This window comes from Lathyrus oleraceus, chromosome 1, assembly GCF_024323335.1.
Source record: "Lathyrus oleraceus cultivar Zhongwan6 chromosome 1, CAAS_Psat_ZW6_1.0, whole genome shotgun sequence".
Lineage (NCBI taxonomy): Eukaryota > Viridiplantae > Streptophyta > Magnoliopsida > Fabales > Fabaceae > Lathyrus > Lathyrus oleraceus.
Genome location: NC_066579.1, coordinates 233,189,253 through 233,202,228, shown reverse-complemented (window position 1 = coordinate 233,202,228; position 12,976 = coordinate 233,189,253).

Sequence of the window (12,976 nt, the reverse complement as noted above, 5' to 3'; positions counted from 1 at the left end):
ACTATTTATTTTTCAGAATAAAAACTTATTATACGTGAGTCACAGCTTATTTTATGTTACTTTGAGGTAGCATTCATTTGATGATTTAAAAAATATAGCAAGGGTGCATTTGGAGATGCATCTTTAAAATCTAAGAAGTAATTTGGATTTTCCATAGGGTGGGACAAGAAATTCCCTTAAAATTTATGCCCATAGTAATTCGAGAAAAAATATTTTTGACTTTCTATATAACTTATGATTAGACAGTAGTAGTAAAGCTACATAACAAATTCAACCAAACTATCAAACTCTAATAAAAATCTTCACAGAATAATGTAGCACCTCAAATTTGTACCTCCCAGTTGTACATTCATTTCATTTTTTAGGTCACTAACATCACATTAACATTGCATAAACATTGCATTCACATTGCATAGTGCATTGTATTTCATCAGTCAAAACTGATCAGGGGAATCCATCCGTGCAAGAGAGGAAGGGTTCTTCTATGAAATAAAGGCTCTGCGGGTGTTCTAGAGAGCTTACCTGGTCCAAGGTTCATTTTGATGCAATTTGGCCAAGTGTTGAAGGCTCAAAGTCCACAGTGCATGACCAAGTCATCTGAGGACCATAAGAGTCAACTGTAAGTCAACTGAGGGCTAGGAAGTGGAGAGATGGTTTGAGACGCTTCCTGCATGTCCCACAGAAGGTCATTTGTCATTACAAACACTTATCTGGTTAGAAATCATTGCGTTCGTTTCTCGAATTAATCTTGGAAATTCAAGTTGAGTTGGATGATCCTAGTTGATTACTGGAAAGTTGATTTGGTTGTGGAAATTTAATCATGATTGCATTGAGCCCATTCGTCTCCTTTTTGTTAAGTCCATAAGTTTGGTCCATTAACCATTTTCCGAATAATTCCATTTTTCATCATCCATATCTAAATCCATAATTCATTTGTTCATATCCAATTATCCATTTCGGCTAAATTCAAGTCCACTTAATGTTGATTAAATCCATTAACCAGGTCCATGCTATCCAACTAACCCATCTTGGTTAAGCCCATTATCCAAAAATCCATTTCCATTTTTATCCATTCTTGAATTCATTACTAACCAAAACCATTTGACTTTTTTATCCAATTTCATTCAATCCCATTTTACAATTTAATCCAGTCCATATTTTAATCCATTTTTTAAATCCAAATAAACCATTTGTATAGACCACTATTGTTCACATTTACATGAAAATATAGGAAAAGAGGGAAATTGGCAAATGAAGCTGCTAACGGAAGAGCACGAACGGAAGCGCTTTGTTACACTAGTTGCCAACACCGAGCCAGCTGCGGCAAACTCATAGCAGCATTGCATAGTAGTAGCTGCATAATTCACATAAAAAAATTCTGCATTGCATCATAAAAAATTCTGCATTGCATCATAAAAATTCTGCATAATTCATCATAAAAATTCTGCATAATTCAAAACAAATTCTGCATTGCATCATAAAAAATTCTGCATTGCATCATAAAAAATCTACATAATTCACAAACAAAATTTTGCATTTACTGCATAAAAAAAATTCTGCATTTGCATTCATGGCCTACAAGGGAGACCATAGCCATTCAACAGCTTCATACAGGACTTGACGTCCACAGTTCTCAAGCAATGTAGAGGGTTGAGATACTTTGCCACTTTATTGAGCAAGCTATCACCATACCTGCTAACAACAATGAACCGCAAGCCAAAACCAGAACAGAACCATGGTCATGACCAAGGAATTAATACATAAAATTACAACTAATCAGCAGGGGTATCTCACTTACCATTATCCAGCCTGTCATGAAGTATTGCAGAATTTTGCAACACTTTGTTGCAATTCATTCTAACAAAGCAGACCTTGAGTGAGTATGTGTTTCTATCATGGAATACCAACCTGCAAAAGGAGACCAATGTGATTCCAATGGCTACACCAGCGAAAAATCCATAACAGTTGGCAAGGCTAGTCAAGGAATGGAGCTGACGTACTGTGCAAGATCAAGCTGCATTCAATTGCAGAATGACAAGAATGGTTACCTGCTAGCAAACCAACATGCATCAAGCCAAGAGCATAATTAATCCAACAGAAAAATAATGCATGTGACCATATGCTACAAACAAGATTTAAAGCACATCAAGTCTTACAACATTGCAACACAATCAATCTCCCTTTTGGAAGGAACTGTAAGCAAATAAGAGACCGAGCTTGTGGTGAAAAATTGGGAGCAAGTGAATTAGAGAGTTAAACTTGTGAAAAATAACACGTGACTTAATTCACGATGTAGAAACTCACCTTCTCGTTCACTCAGGTGCCAGCTGGATGATTCATACTTAATTCTCCAATTTGCCCTTGGGATTGTGCTATATAAGCTGCAATCATTGCCAATCATTGGGTTCGAACGATTTTCCCCTGATTCCCATAAGCTTCTGCACTCAATCCTCACCTTCAGCACACGCTCATCCTCCATTGTTGTGGGAGCTTCATCATTCGAAGCTCCACACGGCAGAGCTAAGCCACCACTTCAACCTCCTCTTCCACCTCGGTTCTTCAACCACATTCACTGTACCAACCTCCGATCATCCTCGTAGAATCTTCAACCACCGTAACCGATTCACGACACCTTCACCGTCAACAATCAACATCTCACCGGAATCGCTCCAAGAAAGGAAGAAGAAGAAGAGTTGACTGAAGATCCAACCGTCGCTTCATACGGTAAGTCCCTAATTCGATTCAGATATCACTTGTTACTGTTTGTTCATATGGAGACGAATGGAGTCGAATTTAATAGTATGAGCTTCGCCGATAATGGATCGATTCGAATTCGAATCCGATAACTGATTAAAGAACGAATCCTCTGTCGAATGATTATTGAGCCGTCGCGAGATGTGGATGAGAGCGCGCATTGATCGTATTCGTTTTTCTCTTCGCTTGGACCGAGCCATCACCTATGGCGATTACGATGACAAATCGGATTCATCTTCTTCCTCCTAGAGCCACGACGACGGCGCGATCAATGATATGGCGGAGAACGCGACGGTGGCTCTGGCTTTTGTTCCATTTGCGTTTTGTGGAATCTTCTTTTCTACCATGCATGTGTCCTCTGTTTCCGATCGTTGAAGATCCTGCTTGGGCCCAGACCATAGCGAGTTTCTCCCATACACCATCCAATGACCAGTACACCCCCATGCGATTGGGCTTATTATTTTCCAGTTAGGTCCATCCTGATTTGCTGTGTAGATTTAATTGTTAATCTTGATTTAGAAGTTTAATAGGTGATGTTTGATTAGGAGTTTTTAGAGACTTATTAGAAATGTTGATTTTAGGATTAAGTATGTAGAATATTAGATAATGATTTAGAAAAAAACTGAAAATATTAGAGTTAATTAGATAGAGATTTTAGTTAGACATTGTTATAAGCATTTCTAGAGATAAGTAGGATTAGAATATCTTTAGATATGCTGTTAGAATTAGAAATAATTTTAGAATTAATTTTAGAAATACTAGGATTCAAACGACTTTAGGATTAGAGATTAATTGTGAAAATATTAAAAAGAAATATTAGGTAATCTCTTGGTTTTTCTAAATTGTTAAATCTAGTTTAGATTTTAGTTGACTTTTAATTAGAATGTTATAAATAGATTTTAATCCAATATTAATCCATTAACTGTGAAATGACCATTCTACCCCTAGGCTTAGAGATAACTCGATCTTGCATGCTCCCTTAATTTTAGGACATGTCATCTCTTGATTAAATGAGTTTCATGTGGAGTATCAGCTTCTGTTCTGGATTTTTTCCCTCTGTTGACCCTAGGCTTCGACCTAGTGGTTTGGACTTATCATTTGAATTGTGATTTCAGGTTCAAGAATGCATCTACATGAGTGATGATGCTCCTCCATTTGAGCTTAACCATTTGTTGTTGTTGGCTAACAATTGTGTGTTTTGTAGGCCTTAATGGGGGATTCCCTTGTGTTCATGGATCGCTCATTGTTGTCTGATTGGATTTGTCTGTTTGTGTGATATTGACTGTTGATTGTTTGTTTGAATTGTGTACTGACTGGTTAGCTATTTACACAGGTACCCTTAGTTGCTCAGTTCTCTTAAGAACTTGCATTGCTTTGCTTATAAGCAATTGGCATTGAGGTATAGAACTTTCTTCTTCATGTAGTCTGGAGACCCGGCTGTTACCGGGCCGGGCACATTGTCTGAAGTCCTCCTTAAGAGGCAATGCTTGTGTATGTTTATATTTGTCCTAAGCAGGGAAAGTCCTCATTTGAGGCAATTGGTGGAAGGTAGGGATAAGCAATCTATCCCCCACTATTCTGTGAGTCTTCTCCTTGCTCCCATTACATGGTTGTAGCATTGAGATCCAAGCCCAAGATCTTGTACATTGTACAGTCGAGTCTATGTCCTGAGCGTAGAAGGGTCCCCCCATTCTGGACCCACGCTCCCTTGTCTGATGCTCTCTCTGACTTGAGATAGAAGCAATGAGGCACACCCCTCATCACCTTTCATCTAGCTTCACCTTAGCCCCTCAATGGCAAGGTTAAGAGCTAACCTGACCCCGATACAGAGGCTTGTTTGTTGAGGTTGATATGACCCCTCGACTAAAGCCTAACCCTGATGTTTGAGCCCCTTGTTGGTGTGTTTATTTCATGCTGTATATGTTTGTGTGGTGTGATTGTATCCCCTAGGTTTGCTAGACTCCGCGTAGTCTCGTTTGCATGACAATTAAGGTAGCACGGTTCCTTCGTATAGGACTTCCTTTCTTGCTTGAGCTTTCCTAAAACACAAACAAACATTATCCCCTCTTAAGGATACATCAACTCCTTCTACTACAGGTGAGTAAGTCTCCAAAGGTCGAGCATCAGGTAGATTGCGTAGTGACGTTGTCCACTTAAAAAACACAAACCAACAGGAATAGTTTAGCCGAACTACGGCAACTCTGATTCTCATGTCCAGATGAGATACGTAGGCACGAGACGCGATGTCTTGCCGAGTTTGACTAACAACTAACAGCTATTCCTTGCTTGCTTTCGCCCTCGTTGCGATCCTTTCTCTCGCCCTCGTTGCGATTGAGCCTTTTCCTTTCTCTCGCCCTCGTTGCGATCGAGACTTTCCCTTTCTCTTGCCCTAGTTGCAATCGAGTCCTTCCTCCCTGCCAGCCGAACTACGGCAACTCTGATTCTCATGTTCAGATGAGATACGTAGGCACGAGATGCGATGTCTTGTCGAGTTTGACTAACAACTAACACTAACTCTTTTCTCTCACCCCTGTGTGATTGAGATCTTTCCTTTCTCTCGCCCTCGTTGCGATTGAGACCTCCCCTTTCTCTTGCCCTAGTTGCAATCGAGACCCTTCTTCTTCTTGTGTTGGTGCCAGGAGATGGATGTAAGCCCAGCGATTGGCATTCCACATCCTGTGTCTTGTTGTGTGCTTGGAAGCTGATGTAAGTCCATCGAGTGGCGTTCGGGTTCCTGTGTGCGTGTGTCTGGTTCGGATGCCGACGTAAGTCCAGTGATTGGCAGTCGGGCTCCATGTTTGCCTCCTTGTGTGTGTTTTGGTTCGGATGCTGATGTAAGCCCAGTGATTGGCATTCAGGCTCCATGTTTGCCTTTGCCTGTGGTTGTTTGTGTGCGTGTTAGCCGAGCTACGAATGCTCTGATTCTCCTTCGTCCAAAGGAGATACGTATGCATAGGATGCGACATCCTAGCGAGCATGTGTCGTTTCCCCAGTCGAACTACTTTGACTCTGATGTCTATGCCTGATAGACTAAGTAGGCCCAGGATACGATGTCCTGCCGAGTCAGTCTTGTTTGTTTCCTTGTGTCTCTTTCAGCCTGTGTAGTGTGTGTGTGAGCAGTGTTTTAGCAACCATTTTCCTTCCTTTTGTGCGTGGATCCCGTCGAGTACGACGGATGCGTAGGGGTGCTAATACCTTCCCTTCGCATAACCGACTCCCGATCCCATTCTCTTTGGTCGCGAGACCACGCTTTTTCCAGGTTTACTCTGAGCGTTTCCTTTCCCTCTTTTGGGATAAATAACGCACGGTGGCGGCTCTGTTGTTCTTGTTTTCCCGCCGGTTTTTCGCGTAATGCGACAGCTGGCGACTCTGCTGGGGAAATCTAAGAAGTTGACCTATGCTGGTCCATCTTCCCTAAGCGAGTCTCTCCTAGCGCTCTCTAGGTTAGGGCTTTGGTTGCTTTTTGCTGTGTTATTTATCGCATTCATTGTTTATTGTTTGCATGTATTGTTTGCATTAATGTTTGCATTCATTCATATTCATCTGCTGTGCTGGCTGTGTTTTCTCTGATTGGGGGTGGGTGACACTTGAGGTAAAAGGCCCAATACCCAGGCTATGAGTGAAATCTAGGAAACCTAGGAATAGAGTGATTCATGGGAAGCGGGTGGTATGGCGCCACTTAGCGGAACATTGATATCACGAGCAGTTCAGACCCTGGTGGGATATTATCGGTGCATACATCGGGTGTGCACAGGATGATATTCTGCGAAAGGTTATTTATGCTGCGTTTCTCTCGACCTTACCCTGGCCTAGATGACACCCGTGAGTGGGAGGGAATGATTATTACAGGTACAGTTGCTGACTGGTTGGTGACTTGTTGGTGACTCTTGGTACTGATGGTGACTGTGAATTGTGGACATTTATTTCTGGGACGCCGGAGTTCTGTCCGTGGTTTATCAGCGGGTTCCGTTTATTTCGGATCCCCGGGTTGAATTGAGAGTACCGGTTCAGAGGATCTGATTGTCATCCGTTCAGTGGATGTTCCTGTGATGATAGTGATGTAATCTCCGGTTCCGTTTATTTCGGAACTCCCCAAGTCGGATTTATGGTGACTTAGTCCCGATGACTGTGACTGGTCCAGAGATTTGATGGGTCCTCAGATGACTTGGTGGCACAGTGACCTGCATTCATGCATTTGCATCGGTCTCATTTCGCATTCATCTGCATTCAACCCATGTCTGTCCGTATTCAGGGTCCATTTTTGATTAAGATTCTGGTTGAGAGATATCCAGATGTCAGAATGTTGTTGATGAAAAATTATTTGTCTCAGTGATGCCGGAATCAAAGGACAGAATATTCCTAGTACGGATAGACATTGCATGTGTGAGTCATACTAACCCATTTGTTGTTTTGTAGGTGTCAACCGGTGTGCATAGCTTGTTTGCTCAAATATCCTGCTAGGGGCCACAAATCCAAACTGATGGATCCACTTAACACCGGTAAAGGCAGACATGTTTGGGATCGGTTATCGGCCAGATCAAAAGTCGTCTAGACCAAACAGAGGACGTCGTCCATCGTACACCTTTGTCAGTGCAGGAATGCTGGATCCTGGTCATGTTTGTTCAGTGAGTGAGGAGATCGACTGTGACCATGAGCTCGAGTTGTGGATAAAGTCGGTGCGTACCAGGCAATTGGAAGGCCTCCAAAATCACCACTGTCGCTCATCCGGAAGTGTAGCATTTCTGTGTTTTAATTTTGTTTGCATGAAAGCCATACGTTTTGCCCGAAACGTAATGGTCCATTGTAAGGGCCATCTCATGTGTCTCATTTTGCAACATTTTGCATCAGTAATAAATGGATGTTTTTGTGATCAAAAGCGGTGCTCCCTGTTTTTCATTTTTTGCAGTTTTAAAAAAAACTAAAAAATGGCAATGTTTTTATTTCCTTTCCTTTTGATTCACTTGGTTCCGACCACAAAAGTGATTACCCTCCTGATCTCATCGATAACAATTTGGTTACACCTCTATATGGCTTCGACAATCCAAGCTATCATGCCGAAGAAGAAGGCGAAGAAGATTGTGATCTGTTGGAAGATTAGCCAGGTTGTTGAAACAAGAGGAGAAGGTGATTCAACCACACGAGGAGCGAGTCAAGATGGTAATCCCAAGTACCGCCGAGGTCAGAAGGGAAATGAAAGTTGAGGCCGCTTCAGAGGCAAGTCAAGAATAGAATGGTAGCCCTGTTGAAAGAACAGGTTGATATCTTCACCTGGTGGCATCAAGATACACCAGGGTGGAATACCCATGTTGTGGGGCACGAGCTACCATCCAGAGAAGACTATCCTCTAGTGAAGAAGAAGGCCGGTGCCACGGATCAAAGAGCTACGGTGACTTTGTTTCATGATATGACTCATCGTGAAAGCGAATGCCATGTTGATGACATGATGACAAAGTCCCTAGCAGAAGAGGGGCATCCGGTGGACTTGATCAAGTTGTTTGACCGGTGGAGATAACTCATACTGTTGAGTCTAAGTCAGTGCACTTATGGAGTGCTGTCCGGTAGGCTGCCGAGGCTTATTGTGAACGAAAGAGGAGTCGAGGTCGATCCTGCTAAAAAAAAAAGAAAAAAAAAAAAGAAAAAAAAACAATACAAGAAACGCCTGAGCCGAAAAAAAGAGAAATCAAATGGTCAGGTGGAATGGTGACTGCCAAGGGGCATGGAAAGAAAAAATGAGTAGCAGGAACCTCTGATTCTGATGCTTTCCTTGGAGGAAACAACTGTTAATCTGGTACTTGACAGCCTTTAAGGGGTCTATGAGGCGTATTGGGTCAGCATGACTAGTCTTGTCGAAAAGAGCATGCAATTTACCTAAGCAAAAAGTTTATCGACTGTGAAACAATACACTCACTGCTCGAGAAAACTTGATGTACTTTGGCATAGGCTGTTCGCCGACTGAGACAGTGTGTCGATTCATACCACTTTGTGGATGTCCAAAATGGATCTGATCAAGTATGTGCTTGAGGAGCTGGCGTTGAACGGACGGGTTGCGAGAGGGCAAATGGCGTCAACTGAATACGATATTCAGTATACCTCCCAGAAAGCAATCGAGAAGAGGGTATTGTATGTTTATCTCGCCCAACAACCCATCGATGATTCTCAACCAAGGAAGTTTGAAGTCCCTGATGAGGACATCTCGAGGTACTCAAATCGAAAGATTGAGAGTGACCGATCCCGGAGGAGGGGTCTGACCCTGAATCCGAACGGATTCTGATGTCTGATGGGGAGAGTTTAAAGTGAATGAGCTAGTGCTTCCCCGATAACAGTTGAAAGCACCAACGATGGTGGCTGAGTACGAAGTTGGTATCCTGAGTGTCGTACCTCGATACGTGCATCTACTGGGGCAGCGCCTTCCTCATTCAGTATGGGATGGAAGCGATATTTCCTATTGGAGGCTAGATCTCATTGTGGAGAGTCCAGACGGATGAGAAGTTAGAAAAGGGCGAGTGGATGAGGACTCGGTATGACGCGTTGAGCCTGATTGAGAGAAGAGTTCGACAGTTACTTGTCGTGGGGCAGTTGTACCCAGTAAATGAAGCGTGTTGTTAACCGAGACGTGTGACCTCGTGGGTAGCATGGAAGAGATGTGGTGTTGAAAAGGATCCTTCCTCCTCAACGATCGTGGGGCAAGTGGATGAACAAATTATGAAGGTTCGTTCGTGGTCAAAAAAAAAAAAAGTCTCCTCTGACAGAGCTTTGTTGTTGACGACCACGAATGATGAAGATTTTCCATTCCCTGTGAATGCGGACGCAGTTAGAAAATACTTCGTGAAGAAAGAGACCCGCTGGACAAAAAGAATAAAAGAGTCCAGGCAAAAAGGGGCATCCCGGCGAACCAAGAAAAAAAGAGAAAAGGTTCGGGCAAAAGTTAGGGATAATGAGAGAACTGTACACCCGGCAAGTCGAAAACCCCACGAGGGCGACTTGGGCAAAAAAGGGTATCCCGGTGGACTGAAACCCGAAAGGGCGGTCCAGCCAAAAGAGGGATTGAAACGAACAACTGCGTCTAGCATGATCGTTTGTGCTTTGGTTAAGACATCATAGCTAATCTCCGACAGGGATCGATCGGAAGCGTCTTGTTCAGAAGGCCGAAAGTGAGGAAAGTCTTGAGGACATATGAGGTGTAACCGAGTTGGAACCCGATGAGATCACGGTTCCGCATTGCCATTAGGATAGATTTTTTCCTTTTGTGTGCAATCACCTCTTTCCAGGGTTTGCTTCCGGTGTGTTGCTCAGTTCTGAGCCATCCTTTTTGTTTCAGTCAATAAAGTGTGTGTTCAGTCAAATAAATTTTGTTTTTGTTTTCATTACCGCTTTGATTACGAAAACATCTGTTCGTTTTGATAAAGAATACTTGCATTTTGAAACATGGAGGTCCCTTCCGATGCATGCTTATAAGATTGAAATCTGGAAATCTTATTCGGAAGTTTGGGTGACCTAGGTGTTGAAGTGTTGGCACGCCTGGGGCACGCTTTTATCTTACAATCTCTTGTGCAGGTACTGTTAGATATCTTCATTCACTGGCAGGTTGTGTTATAGAGCCTTTTGACAAAAGAAATCCCCACAGAGTCCAACCAGGGGCAAGGGACAGACGAACAGTGAAAGGACGATGAAGGATTACGACGACGATCCTGGAAGGTTTAATCAAGAAGACTCTTCAAAGTCTGAGGACCGGGAAGTTTGCATGAATCCCAGGAGTTCGATCCTCGTGGGATGAATTAGAAAAGTCCAGATGAGCCTGGGAGTTCTCAAAAGTGGAAAGTCAACACTGCGGTAGGATGGTGAACACCAGTGTTCGACGAATCGAAGGGCGGCCCGTGCCCGATAGGCTGTATTTCCCCAATGGGTTTGAGAGTGTCATCTCCCTAGCAGATTCGAGATCAGTGCCTCCTCAGCAAGCCTGAAGGTTACCGTATCCCCAGCGGAGTTGTGATTGTTTTCCAAGTCTGAAGCTGTCTTCCCGGCAGAGTTTGTGTTGATGGTTTTCCCTCATAGAGGTCCTCAAGCGGATCGAGTCCGGTGAAATCATCCCCAGTAGAAACAAGCATGGGTTGCCTCCCCTAGCAGGGTAATCGCCAAGCAAGTCCGGGTTCGATGGAGTTCATCCCCAGCAAGGTTTGTCTTTCCCCAGCAGGGAGGAAATCGACGCGGCAAGGAGATCCTCAGCACGGTTCCTGGAGCTCCCCGGTGTTGTCTCTGGAGGAGACGTGTGTTTGTGCATCCATCATTTAGATAAGCATAGCATGTTGCATCATTAGTGCATAGCATTTCCATGATCATGGGGCATTGTGTAAAACAGAAAAAAAAACTCATGCATCAACATTGCAAACATGTCCATTAACCCTAGGCCGTGGTGACCAGCCAAGATTGGGTTGTGGGAAAGAGTTTAGCATCGCACCATTGAACCGGTTTCAGAGTTGGGTTCCCCAGCATGGTTGGGAGGTTGGTGTGTTCTCAGCAAGCGATTCTTTAGTCGAGTGGGTATCCCCAGCATTGTTACTCCCCAATTGGTAGCATCCTGCCGGCTTGGATCCTTTTCCCCAGCAGATGTGGGTGTGTCTGATCTCTCCATGTAGAGTCTACCCTTTAAGCAGAAAAGTGTCTACCATTTCTTTCTGCGCTCCCCATCGAGTTAGATCCTCGTGGATGACGGTTGTTTCCGTTCCTTCCCTCACGGGACGGGTTTCCCTATTGAGTTCTTTCCTCATTGGGATGAGTCTTGTTTCAGTCTGCTTTTTGGGATTGATCCTGAATTGGCTCCCTGTCGGCTGTTGCTTGTACTTCCCTGGGGCATAAATGAATAGTTGCTCACTAAACCGGCACTCATTCATCTTATCCTCAGCGGAATTTTGGTGGCTTCTACCTACAAACCGGTAGCTGTAAGTCCTACCGTCGTGGCTTCTACCTACAAACCGGTAGCTGTAAGTCCTATCGTCGTGGTTTTCTACCTACAAGCCGGTAGTTGTAAAATCCCACTCTCACCCCCTAGCAGAGGTAACCTTTGTGGTTCATTCTGATTGTGGGCGGATTTTCCGGTCTTCTACCTACCACCCGGTAGTTGTAAATCCTTTTTCTCACTCTGTCTCTCAGCAGACTGTTTGTTGGCTTCTACCTACAACCCGGTAGTTGTAAGTCCTATCTTTGTGGTTTTCTACCCAACCGGTAGTTGTAAAATCCCACTTTCATCCCCTAGCAGAGGTAGCCTTTGTGGTTCATTCTGTCGGTGGTTTTCTACCTGCGAACCGGTAGTTGTAAAATCCCACTTTCATCCCCTTGGTGGAGTTAACCCTGTGTGCTCATCTTATCGATGACTGGTTACTTTTCCGTGGTTTTCTGCCTACTAACCGGTAGATGTAATCCCCTCTTTGCAGTTATCAGTATCCGGTTTGCGGTATTGATATTCTTTTCCCCTCTGGATACTCGCCTTGATCAAGCAGTATTGTCCCCAGTGGGTCTCTCCCTTTCTTTTGGGTACTTGCTCCGAGTTAGCAACTTTATCCCTTTTTGATTGGTCATCTTTTGCATACCTGTTCCTGGTACACGATGCCTTTCTTTTCGGTCGTTTATCCATCTAACAACCTACAACCCGGTTATGGATAATCTTCCATGCGAGTGTATTATCTACGTTCTGACGGCTATAGATAATATGTCTCATGCGCTCTCTGGTCAGTCTTTTGATTGTTTTCTCCAGCTGAGTAAGATTCGTATTCCGTGTGGAATCGAATATCCATCCTTTAACAAGTTTGCCTTTGCTCTCTTCAGGATGATGTCGGTTGATTTATCCATTTAACAACCAATCCGGTTATGGATGATCTTCCATGCGAGTATGTTATCTACGTTTTGACGGCTATAGATGATATGTCTCCTGCGCTCTTGGGTCGAAGTCGTCCTCCCCAGTCGAGTAAGATTCGTATTCCCTATGGAATCGAATGTCCATCCTCTAACAAGACTGCTTTTCTAGCCCTCTTCAGGATGTTGAGTGTTTTGGAACACAAACCAATTCCCGCTTTGGTCGGTCACCTGTTTCATACCTACAACCCGGTATCCTTGGTGTTCCTTCCTGTTTGCTCGCTGTCGTGACCTTGTTCCCCCAGTGAGACCCCCCGCAAGTGTTCAGTCTTGCCCTGTCATCTTGTAGATGCCAGTATCCTGTCAGCACCTGCGT